General features: G+C 39.8%; 1 long non-coding RNA gene across 1 annotated transcript in view; it reads right to left on the reverse strand.

Annotated features, from left to right (window-relative positions):
* LOC119494453 overlaps positions 1-12,493 on the reverse strand; it is a 22,874-nt gene continuing 10,381 nt past the window's right edge. The window contains exon 3 of the long non-coding RNA XR_005208216.1: positions 1-125. This is a non-coding gene — a long non-coding RNA (uncharacterized LOC119494453). The remainder of the gene's footprint in view (positions 126-12,493) is intronic.

A 12,493-nucleotide genomic window follows, 5' to 3' on the forward strand; every position in this document is an offset into this window, starting at 1 on the left:
CTTGACTACCCTCCCGCACCATCCCCCATCTGGCGGCTCCTCTCAGCGACCTACCGGCAGCCTCTTCTCATGAAGACAATGATTACATCTTAACAACACATTCAAAGAAGCTGGATTAAAAAAACCTATCAGGTATGTTATTCTGTTCATTTCATAACCACATATCCGTCCTCAACAGCCAGCTGAGGTTTGTTGTGGATAAAGTAGCTTAATTTATAGTTCATATTGCTGCACCGTTACATCTGGTACCAGTGAGAACCAGTGATGCTCTTCATAAAGTCCATAGCGTTACAATTTAACTGTTTGGAGAAGAAAAGTCCTTGTTATAGCATCTCTGTTTGCATCATAAAAACCTGCAGGTTTAGCTGAAGTGTGGTAACTTGAAGCACTGCCAGACTGGAGCCTACCCATGCTTCATGACACTCATTTAAAATGAATCAGGATCTATGCATATACACGTTTACAGTTTGACATAATAGAATGCATTTAACAGCATGTAGTAGTGGTTGTTGCTGTGCAGAGATGCAGTGAGAGACCCAGCAGCAGCAGCAGCAGCAGCCTGTGGTGGCTGCAGCAGCAGCAGCAGCAGAGGGCAGGGAGGGATGTCAGAAGTAAAAAAAAAAGCTGGTCTCTGGAGAGAGAGAGCTTGTGCTTCCTCCAGATCAGCACATTTCTTTTGATTTATCATTTGGAGAGCAGCTGGTGCTAGATCAGATCAGGGCTGCTGTGAGGTGCTGATGACCTCCATGTGAGCACAGTCACTGTCCACGGTTCTGAACTCTGGTTCCTGATGGACTGCTGCATACAGGACAGTACAACAGGCTGCTGGACACTGTGCATCTGTAATCTCTAGATGTTCAATTGAATACCAATCTATGAGCAAAAGTGTGATGTATGCATGAAACAGAAGTCAATTTATTAAAAAAACATTATGTTCTTCCTCGTGTCTTAAAGGGCCACTCCACTGTTTTCACACATGAAGTTCAGTTTACTCTACTAATACGGCTCAGTCTGTGAAAACATTTGTCCGATGTTTATGTGGCTCTGGAGGAGCTTTCTGTTGAGTCTTAGAAAAATATCAGGGTTGTCTCAGCTTTGACTTGGAGACGAGTCGACACATGTATAACGGGAATGTGTCACAAATTGGAGATGTGGACTTTGAAAGAAATGGGCATTTGCTAAGTCTTACGAAAGATGCTATTGAGTTGCATTTTGGGATCCAGTGTCCACTGCTTTGAAGACTTCCAACTTGGTGGAAGAGCTGCACTAAATTTAGGACTGTCCCGAATACCGATTTTTGGGCTTCGAAACCTCGGTGAGAAATATTCAAGGTATTCAAAGCTTCGGCGAATTTGGTGTATATAAACTGATTAGTATTTGCAGCAGAGTAAACTACGCCGTAGATTACTCTGCTGCAAACATACCGTAGATTCTATGGTATGTTTCAGCCTATCGTGTGCTGGACAGAAAGACTGTCAGCCGGATTACGTACATTTCATGTCATTCCCACGAGTGCTGAAATAATCAGTTACTTGACAATGTAAATAATTGCTTAATCACTTGAAGCTGAAGTAGGCGAGATTGGAGCGATATCCTGACAGTAGTACATGAAACAGGTAATCTGAAAATGACCGGAGCACAGCACACAACGCAATGAAATGACCTGTGATTGGTCAAAGTCTTCTGTCACAGGATAGATTTTTTAAAGCCTGAAAACAGAGCCATGAGGAGGTGCAGAAGTCTAGTTATCTCTCAGAACACTTGAATTACAATATACTGAAAGGTTATTATGGAATTTTTGCCCAATGATGCCAAAAATATGCTGCCTACTGAAGGTTTAAGTCATTTATCAAGCAGAAATGACAAGAAAACTGCTGGTTCCAGATTTTGAAAGATGAGGATTCAATGCTTTTTCTGTTGTATAATTAACTAGTAAATTGTGTATACACTGTAAGCTGGACAAAACACTCAATTTGACAATTTGTGATTAAATTGTTATTCAGAAAAATTATGAAAATAATGGTTATTCCCACTCAGTGTTTTTGCTGTCAACAAGCTGAGTAGAAATCCTCCGTCTTCTAGTTTGTTATGAGGAAATGATCTCATCTCATTTCTGGTCATCAAACCCATCAACCTGCAACTACAAAGCCAAAACAAACACAGATATGCTTTAAGAGGGGATTGTTTGGCTGCAGGGAATGAGAGAGTGAATCGTTTTTATGAGCTTTTCATGAACTATACAAAGAATATCATTTCTTGTTTTTCTTATCAAGTAGAATTAATCGTATGAATCAAGTATTGTACCTACAAATTCAGTGTTGAATTTCATGGAGCTATCACAGCTGAGGGTCATTTAGAGAGAGAGAGAGAGGCATGAGTGGATTTGTGTGTGTCACACATGTTAAAGTGGTTTTATTTGAGTGAGTGCCTAATTGGATTAACTCATGTGACAAATGAGGGTCACTCATTTGATTTGTGGTGCGTTGCTAGGAGCAACGACAGACGAGTCGTCATTTCTAATGTAATTAATTAGACTAAAACCTAAGTCTTTCTATTCTTTTTCTGTATAAATAACTATAGGTTTTACTATGTTATTCCCAGTGGGCATAGACGTCACTGTTTGCTTCCAATTTCCATTTGCTCTTACAAGCTTGGAACGTCACATCTGGTGCTCACGAGCCCCGGCTGACGTTAGTTGATTGAAAGCAATTAGACTTATTCTTTTCTATTAGTCCCTTTTGCCTTTGTAACCAAGAATACGGCTTCAGACATCCTAAGCCTTTCCATCTATGCCTGGGTTTTGGATCAATGCAATTAAAATTTTAATTGTATCTCAGTTCCTCTGAGAATTACCACAACCCAATAGGTTCAAAGTGTTTCAAAGTTACGTACTGCTCTCCTTAAATTATCTGAATGAGCAGATTTTGAGCAACTTTTCAAAGCTACTGTATCTAACATCTATGGACGAACACTCAAGTCGATAATTTACACCACTAAATGGAAAGGATCCTCTTAAAGCTTCCTCCGTGTTCAGAGGGTGGATGGCGAGAGAGCAGCGCTTTGGCTTTGGCCTGAACTGTAAGGTAATTGGAGCCTGAGATAGGATCCTCACAGGGGATCATGGGAGAAAGGCCGGCCGCATTTCCTTAAAGGCCGGGGGGTTTGGAAGGGCCGAGCTGTCATTACATACCAGGGCACACTGTGCTGTGCAACTGCTGAACTGTGGAGTTGCAGAGCAACTTGAAATAACAGTTGCATAAGAAGAAATGTGCCCCGCCATGGCACAGAATAAATGTCATTCATTGTTTTGTGTTTTATGAAAGACGGCAGGCAGTGCTGTGATGGAAAATGAAAAGCCAGAATGAACCTGATTCTATGAATTAACAGACATTTTGCTGTATATGTGTATGATGCTAGCTGCATACAGTATATGATTTAAACATACTTTTATCTATACATAGATTGATAGATAGATCAACTTTATTTGTCACAAAGTAACAGAAATGTTCCTTTGACAGAGTGCAGCATCAAACAAACATTTGAAACACATTTAAAAACACACATACAGTGGCCTTTCCTGTGTCTTTATGGTATTTTATAACATTTTTGGATTTCAAATTTCTAGGACTGCAACTAACAATTATTTGTATTATTGATTAATCTGCTGATTATTTTCTTGATTAATCCATTAATTATTCTGTCTATAAAATATCAGAAAATTATTTAAATTAAATTTTAAAATACAATTTCCCAGAATGCAATTTGATGTCCTCACAATCTCTATTTACTATATAGTGCCCTACATTTACCTTTACCATTTTATTTGAGTCCAAATTCTGAGTGTGAAATGTATGCACCATATAGTATATATATATATATATAGGAAAGTATAGCATCCATGGCATGTACACTACTTTCTCGCACAGTGAGTTGCATTTTATAGTTGCAAAATCTACTGTTGTGTGACTCTGAACCTAAGAAAATAATGATGGTCGCTAAGTATCTGAAATCTCAGTTTATTGATCACTGAAGAGTAAACCGCTGAGTATCAGGGAGTAGTGAATGGGTGAACAAAGGATTGATCTTGGACACAGCTCAAGCAAATCATCAAGTATTCCAGGCATTTTTCATTAAAAAAAAAACGTATTGATCCAATGAGTTTACATTGTAGTTAATGGAAAGCCCGGTGCATATCTAACGCCGACAGCTGTGACAAAGCGTCTGTATTTGATGCCGTGGGAATGAGAATGGGCTGAATACACACATAGCATTTATAGTCCAAAAAAAGTTCCCAGTTTTTTCACCCAATGCTGATTTCGCAAATCAGTCATAAAAGCCAAATCTACTATTTTTAACTCCATGGGAACTGTGTTATGTATGAGGTGTTTTGGAGGCATCTTCCCAGACACTGATTATAAATTCCCCGTTGTGTCTATACTGTCTGACTCTGCTGCACGGTGCCTATAGGTGCTGAATCAGCATAATCAAAGCAGCAAACTGCTTCACGCCAACACAGTCCAGCCATGCTGTTCTGTGATCCAGAAGTGCATCCTGGTCCCTGGCTGATGATACATTTATGAACACATAGACAGAATAGGTTAAGGTCAGTCCCAATATTTATACAGTATATTCACTTAAAAAAAACTTTGTACCTGAAAAGGATGGATGGATGGACAGAAAATGAATCTATTGATCGTTTGAAGTCATTTTTCAAGTAAAACATATAAACAATTATCTAGTTTCAGGTTCCTAATTGTGAGTATTTGCTAACTTTCTTTGTCTTTTGTGATTGAATACTGAATATCTTTGGGTTTTGGACTGCTGGTTGGACAACATGAGTAATGTGATATACGTCACCTTGGCTTTTGGGAAACTGTAATGGCCGTTTGTCATTATTTTGTGATATCATATGACCAAAATAAAGAATCAAGAGCTGCAACGATTAGTCGATTAATCAATTAGGTGATCTACAGAAAATTAATCAGATACTATTTTGATAATTGATTAATTGTTTGTCATTTTTCAAGCGAAAAGGCCGAAACTTTGATGGTTCCAGGTGGCCGAATGTGAAAATGTTGTATCTTTCTCTGTCTTACATCATAGTAAATCAAATATCAAATACCACCTTAGGCTTTAGGATATTGTGATGGGCATTTTTCACTGTTTTTCTAATGTTTTATAGATGGAAAGATTAATCGAGAAAATAATCATAAGTTGCTGCCCTAGATGAAGGTCACTCTCTATAACCTGGAGGCCTCAAGTGGTCACAAGATGATTTAAGAATTACATTTTTGTAATACACAATTATATTTACTTTTTAAGTTTTGTAATTTTAAAATACTTTTACTGTTTCCGTCCTAATCACGTGCCTGCGTTGAGGTATCACGGGTAGATCTTGCTTCATTTTTAAGGGGTCACAAGACACAAAGGCTGGGGTCAGTGTTGCATGGCTGTACGCCTGCTCAAACAACATTTTAGACTAGTTTCATGTAAGCCAGCCTTGTATGATTACTGGGGACCTTTTCATTGAGGAAGTGTCATGAGATGAATTGTTGTGAATCTGCATCATGTGACGAGCATGCTTCCACTTTCCCGAGCGTAATAAATCACTTGTGTCTCCGGGGCGCCTCGGCTGTAGATGGTACATTACAAAAGCCATCTCACAGCTAAAGAGGAACAAGAAGAGGCTATTAGAGGTTGTTGGCTGCAGGTTTGCTTTGCTCCTCTGAGGCTCGAGCGTGTCAGATGTATAGTGTCAGTGAAGTGCTTTAGAGCCAAAGGGGGAGGAAGGAAGAGGGCTAGGTGTTGCCATGGCGACTGGGTTTGTTAAAGATGGCGTTGGTGTGGTGTGCGTGCAGCAGTGGGAGCGACTGAGGTAGGGCTGCAGCTAACCATTATTTTCATTGTTGATTAATATGCAGATGTTCTCTTGATTAATAGATTATTAATATAGCCATTTGGTCTCTGACATGTCAGATCATATTGAAACATGCCAGTTACAATTTTAATGAGCACAATGGCCTTTAATAATGGAGGTTGTTTGTAAATAGTTTTTTCTTAAATTTGTTTTTTATCGTAAGTTCTGATTAATTGAATTGACCTATCCATTAATAATTTCATCTCAACAAATTTCCTGCATATGAATAATACACACATAGCATTTTTCTGGACGCTTTTCTGCTTAGGTTAGAAGTTTTCAAAGTTCCAAAAAAGTTCCCAGTTTTTACCTAAACCTGATCCAGCAAATCAGTCAGGAAGGCAAAGAAGCAGCAAATGATTTGCATTTTTGCTTGAAAAATTACTTCAATCAATTATAAAACTTGTGAAAACAATCTCACACCAAGGCACATATATTATTAACTGTTGTGGAGCTTTCAATCCCAACACATGATCTTCATCAGAAGATGGAGTTTGCCCAGTTTTAAAGGAATTGTAGATGTTCCAATTTACATCTTTCATGAACACCTCTTTTCCCCTCTTGTTGTTGGAATAAGACTTTAGTTTCAAATGTATTGATGACAAGGGGAAACTCCGTCTGCTGATGAAGATCCTGTTATATGATCAAAAGCTCCAGAACAGCTAAAAATGGAAATGAAGTTACTCTGTCAATATCTGTTTCCAAGGCCAAGAGTGAATTCTCAAACTTAACTTGAGGCTCTTGATTGATCGATTAATCGTTTTTTTCTATACAATGTCAGAAAATAGGGAAAATTGTCTATTTTAACTACTATTTTAATTTTTCCGAGCCCAAATGAACATTTTCAGAGACTTTGCTTCACTGACAATTGCTCCAAATATATTCTATTTACTATCATATATGACAGAACAGCAGAAAATAATCACATTTGAGAAGCTTGAAACAGAGAATATTTGGCATTTTTGTGTCATTTCTGCTAGACTAATCAATTAATTGACTAATCGTTTCAGCACGTTTTGTTTCAGTTTGGGTGTATTTGTGTGTGTGTGTGTTTGCTACTACAGTAGGTGTTGCTTTCTTATTCAACAAAGAAACAGCAACCCTTATACCTGGATAAGCAGTTTTCACTTTGCTGCCTAACAGCCGCCTCCATACTGACTGCATCACTGATGGTGTTTCCTCGCAGTGGATCTAACAGCCAGAGGACTTCTCATTCATGACAACAACAACAGAGGCTTTGTGTGTGTGTGTGTGTGTGTGTGTGTGTGTTTAGCTCTCATAGCTTTTAGCAGCTGCACTGTCTTTGAATGAGTCGCTTCCATTTTCCTGCCCACTATCAGCTTCAGTGTGTGCAGACTTTGACTCCAGCAGCTGAATCAGGGGCTCCAATAAACTCCCTCCACACTGACTCTCTGCACTAGTGGGCAGGGGAAAAAATAAAAGGTTATTGATTACAGAGAAACTGGGATGGAGAGCACGGAGGTCCTCCCATTTGCTCTGGACTATTGATTGAATTTTTTTAACCCTGGAGTGTGAGAAATTGGCTCTACACTGAATATTAAATGGTGCTCCACGACCTTACTGTACACGCACAGACAAATTTTGCAGGCATGTTTTTTGTCTCTTTAATCTACAGGAGACGACCAGTAGGCCTCAGTCTGTGTCTGGGTTTAACTCCCTCACTCTACAGTTTATTGTAAATGTGAAGTGAAACTAAAATGACATCAGTAGGTTTATGTTTCCAAGGTCAAGAGGAAACTTTCAGTCTCAGTCTTTAAGCCAATGGAAAAGTGTTCCTTTAAACATCTGTAATTCCATGCTGAGGAAGATCGTGTGAGATGATCAAAAGCTCCATAACAGCTACTAAATGGAGCTTGTGGTGAGATGGTTTTGTCAACAATGTTTAAAATCATTACATTTTTCTTTTTTCTTTGAATGAATTGAATTCCCTTACCTCCACTGAGTCTAATTGATTTTCATTGAATTCATTGAAATCAATATAATATTTGTGGGATGTCATATGATGTGACTGGAGCTCTGCAGCTTGAGCAGCTAGTGTTAGTTATCAAACCTCACTGTTCAAACTGTGTTTAACACTCAGTCAGATTGTGAAATGTGTTTTTAGGCCTCCGTGCCGGTATTATATTTTTTGGGTTGTCCGTCCGTCCGTCCAGTCCGTTCTCCTGAACGCGATATCTCAGGATCGCCTTGAGCAAATTTTTTTTTTTAATTTGGCACAAACGTCAACTTGGACTCAAGGATGAACTGATTAGAATTTGTTGGTCAAAGGTCAAAGGTCACTGTGACCTCACAAATTACATTTTTTGCCATAACTCAAGAATTCATATATCCTGATTACGGCAATGTCACACAAATGTCAAATAGGATAAATGATGAAGTGATGACATGTTGGACAGACATAGATGTAAACTGCAACTGCAATTGGCAGTGGCATACAACTGCCAGGCGGTAATTATAGTTTAATCTTTGTTTATAAAGGGACGTTTTGCCTTGCTCAAGGGCACCACAGCAGTCCAGTATGTTCAGACTCTGCATATTTAACAGAATAGTTCGACATTTTATGTCATCATATGCTCTATTCGTACAGAAAGTGAGATGAGAAAGTAGATACCACTCTCCTATCTCTCCGTTAAATAAGGAGCTTGAGCCAGGAAATGGTGTGCTTAGCTAAGCTTAGCTTAACATAAAAGCTGAAAGCAGGGTGAAACAGCTAGCCTGGTTCTGACCAAAGGTCAAACAAATCAGCCTGCCAGCACCTCTAAAGCTCACTCATAAAATGTTATATCTAGTTATTATCACAATAATAGAGATAATGTTCTAAAACTGTTATTTTAGTCAGACTCTAGTTAGTTGTGTTGATTTCCAGAGAACAAACAGCAAATATTCACAAATTGAATAACTGAAATGTCGTCAAATCACAGCAGGAGAACAGCCTCCATTATAAGACTGTGTTTTCTATATAAGATCAGACCTGCAGCCCTTTCAGTTCTTCTTTTGCCTGAGTGGCGGTCGTATATTACTTCCTACAATAATGGGATAGAACACCGGGGTCAAATGGAGTGAGCCCCGCGGGGAGAAACATGATTAGACGATCCACAGATGGCACATAATGGGGAGACGAGCGTCTGTCTGTGTGGATAGACAACTGGCTTTATTTGAGTCTCTCATGACTTAAAGGATTTCAAGCGACAACCCTGCAAGTTGTTATCCGCTGCTCTGTGTCTGGCTGATGTTGTACCTACCTGTCTATTATCAGAGGACGACTCATACACACCTGCTTGCTCTGATTCCTTTTATATTCACAGCGTCACAATACATAACAAAAGAGCTTTGTGGATTTGAACTGTGTTGATGCATTCATTGTGCGTTCAAACTGTGTCCTCCGGGATAATTTCTGTTCATTTTGACAGTATTCTTTTATTCCTTTGTACACGTTTACGCCTCAGAATATTCATCCCGCATTCGTTGTACATCAGCAAATCTGTATTGATTGAGTGGATGCAGCGCGGCTGACCTGATACCCCGATGTTGACTCATCCCTGTCTGTCCTCCACAGAACAGGCTTTTATCTAACCGCCCGTGTGACCGTCTCCTCTCCCTCCTCCTCTGTCTGCCTTCTTTATCTTTGCGATGAGTAACTTTCTGTCCCTTTCGTCCTTCTCTCTTCATCAGTCTGTCTCTGAGTGTCCTTTGCTTGACAACATGGCACCTGTCTAAGGAATGTGTGTGACAAGGGAGAGCCCTGGAGTCTCCACCCTCCCTCACAGCTGGCTAATTATTGATGGTTTAATGTGTCTTCTCAGGGATATGTCAAAGTTCAGTGTGAGTGTGTGTGTGTGTGTGTGTGTGTAAAAGGCGTGCTAGACCGCAGGATGTGTCATGGTTGCAGTTCAGCAGTGACGTTCTTTGTTCTAAGTTTCTCCCGAAGACTGTCAGAAGTTACTTGGAGTGACGCTGTCGAGGACAGAGCTGCCGCAGAGAGGACAGACCAGGTTCAGTAAACTGCTCTGATCTGTAATGACGCATCTCAATGTCTACTTTTAGATCTTATAAAAGTATACTTTTAGTTGTAGCTGAATTTGTAGTTGTGATCTTTTTCCAGTAGTTTTTGCTGTCATATAACATGATAAATCCTGACTCGAATGAATGAGGGTTTTTGTGGGTGTTATCTTAAACAGGTCATCTTATATTAAGGACATGCTGACGTTGTTCCTTGCCTTATCTAATTGAAGGTAGGGACTTTAAAAGGGCGATAAAGCATTGCGCTCTTATAAGTCAGACACAGAAAGGATCAAAACCAATGCAGACGATATCGTTTTTTTCCCGTTCCATGCATTCTTCTTCCTTGTCAAAATCCGCCGCCTGCATTACCCATAATGCAACTTGACCGCTGACAGTTTGGTCAGAGGTATGAGTGTTCTGCTAGTAGCTAAAAATAGGACCCTTGTGCAGGTATTTAAGTCTGCTTGTGTCCAGAACGTCTGTATTATTGATGATACATGAATATTGTAGAGAAACAGGAATGAGTTTCAGTTATTCTGCTGTCTGGCTGCAACAAAAATGGTTCTACAAGCACTTTACACGCATTTTTCTTCCTGCACTTTTTATTTGTTTTGATGATGCATCAACACCTTTTTTTGTGCATGTGTTTGATCTTCTGAGCTTACTTTTCTATTCCTACAGCTACACATATTTGTACCGGAGCATTGCACAACAACCTCTACTGCTGGATATTTAAAGAGATAGTTCTGGTGTTTTGAAGTGGGGTTGTATGAAGTACTTATCCATAGTCAGTGTATTACCTACAGTAGATGACGGTCAGCAAGTTTGGAGAAGCAAACAGGAATACCCGCACTGGAGCAAAGCAATGTGCTACTGTGGACTGGGCCGGTAATAAAACATAAACAAGGGAAAAAAAAGTTCGGAAACTTGTGTTTGGTAGATTATTTCTCTGTTGTTACAATGCTAATGGTCATTGTAATTTACATCGTTGGAAAGCATGTTTATTTACCTTCACAATGATGTCCAACTTGTAAGGATCATGCATTTGTGGGATGAGCAGCACAGCTGATTATGTGGGTAGCACCCAAGAAAAAATTTGCCAAAATGCTCTGCCAATGGTAAACAGTGTATTCTCCTGTTGGTATTGACTCTTGTTTTGAGTTGTTTGGTGGATTGGATGATTGAACTCTCTATCAGTAACAAGGAACAAACAAGACATATTGGCTATTTTACACTTTATTCATTTAATACACCGTCAGGAGCCTCAGTAGTGGTGGAAGATCAATACGCAGCCACAACGGCCCAGCACCTCCTCCTCATGCTGGTCACCGACCTGGTCACACGTTGCTGTGGGATGGCGTTCCATTCCTCAACCAGGAGTCGTTGCAGATCAGCCAGCGTGGAAAGGGCTGGCAGGGTAAAGCGGTGAAAATATTCTAAATACGGCATACACTTAAACTGATATTGACTTTTTTAGTGGGCCTTTCTTTTAGGTAGCTAAAATACGTTCCGTTTGGTTCCTTGCAGTAACTCTTGTCTGTTTCTCCAAACTGGGGGCGTGCCGACCGTCATCTACTGTAGTTAATACACTGACTGTGGATGATCACCTCATACAACCCCACTTCAAAACACTCAAACCATCCCTTTAAGCAACACAACAAGAGCAGCGGCGGGTTAAATGCCTTTTATCGAGGCTTCCTCAATAAAAATAACAGCTGTTGAGGGAGGCGAGAGCCGTACAGATTCTCTTTGTTCATTCACATTTGATTTACCTGCAACACCCATGTTTGCAGCAGAGACGTCAGCTGAGAAGAAGCCGGGATGTTTTGCAGGGAGTTGTTTGTTGGAGTTGTTTATCAGGGACTGTCAGTGGTGATATTAAACTAGAGAAGAGTGGGGTTTTTTTGCGCAATAACATTGCATTTCAGATGAAGTCACACATTGATCTGGGCTTTAGTTTGCAGATGTGTTTTGTGCTGTTGGGATTAGCTGTGACATTTAGTTTTTTGACACTCCAAACTGTCCTCAAGGTGCAAAACACATTAAACACAAAGTTCTTGTTCAGGCTTGTTGTATCGATCTCTGTGTTCTATAATGTAATTGTCTTAACAGTGACTTGAGATTACATCAAACCTTGAAGAGTTTCTTCACGTGAGTCATGCTGGTCATCTCCTTTATCTGTTTACAGCAGTGTGAATTATTGATGAATGGGGTTCTATTTATAGGACTTGAATGTGATGAGGAAGGCAGCAACGCAGTTTGCCCCGAGGGGAAAAAAAAGTGCTGTATTTGAATAATGTGGCCAACATCCCATCGTACAGGAGGTGTTTGTGCTCAGAGGGCAGAAGGGCGGCTCCAGTGAGAGATACAGTGGATGTGTGTGTGTCTGTTCATAGGTATGTGTGAGAGTATATGAAGCTTTATAGATAATGGAAATCATTAATGGATCTTTGTTCAATCAACTTTTCAAACAGCTACAAAAAGATACAGTGTGACTGTCAAAGCGCATAATTAGAGGTAATTTATTTGTTGCTTATCCTTGAAGTGTCATCT

Source organism: Sebastes umbrosus, chromosome 1 (assembly GCF_015220745.1).
Source record: "Sebastes umbrosus isolate fSebUmb1 chromosome 1, fSebUmb1.pri, whole genome shotgun sequence".
In the NCBI taxonomy this organism is placed as follows: domain Eukaryota; kingdom Metazoa; phylum Chordata; class Actinopteri; order Perciformes; family Sebastidae; genus Sebastes; species Sebastes umbrosus.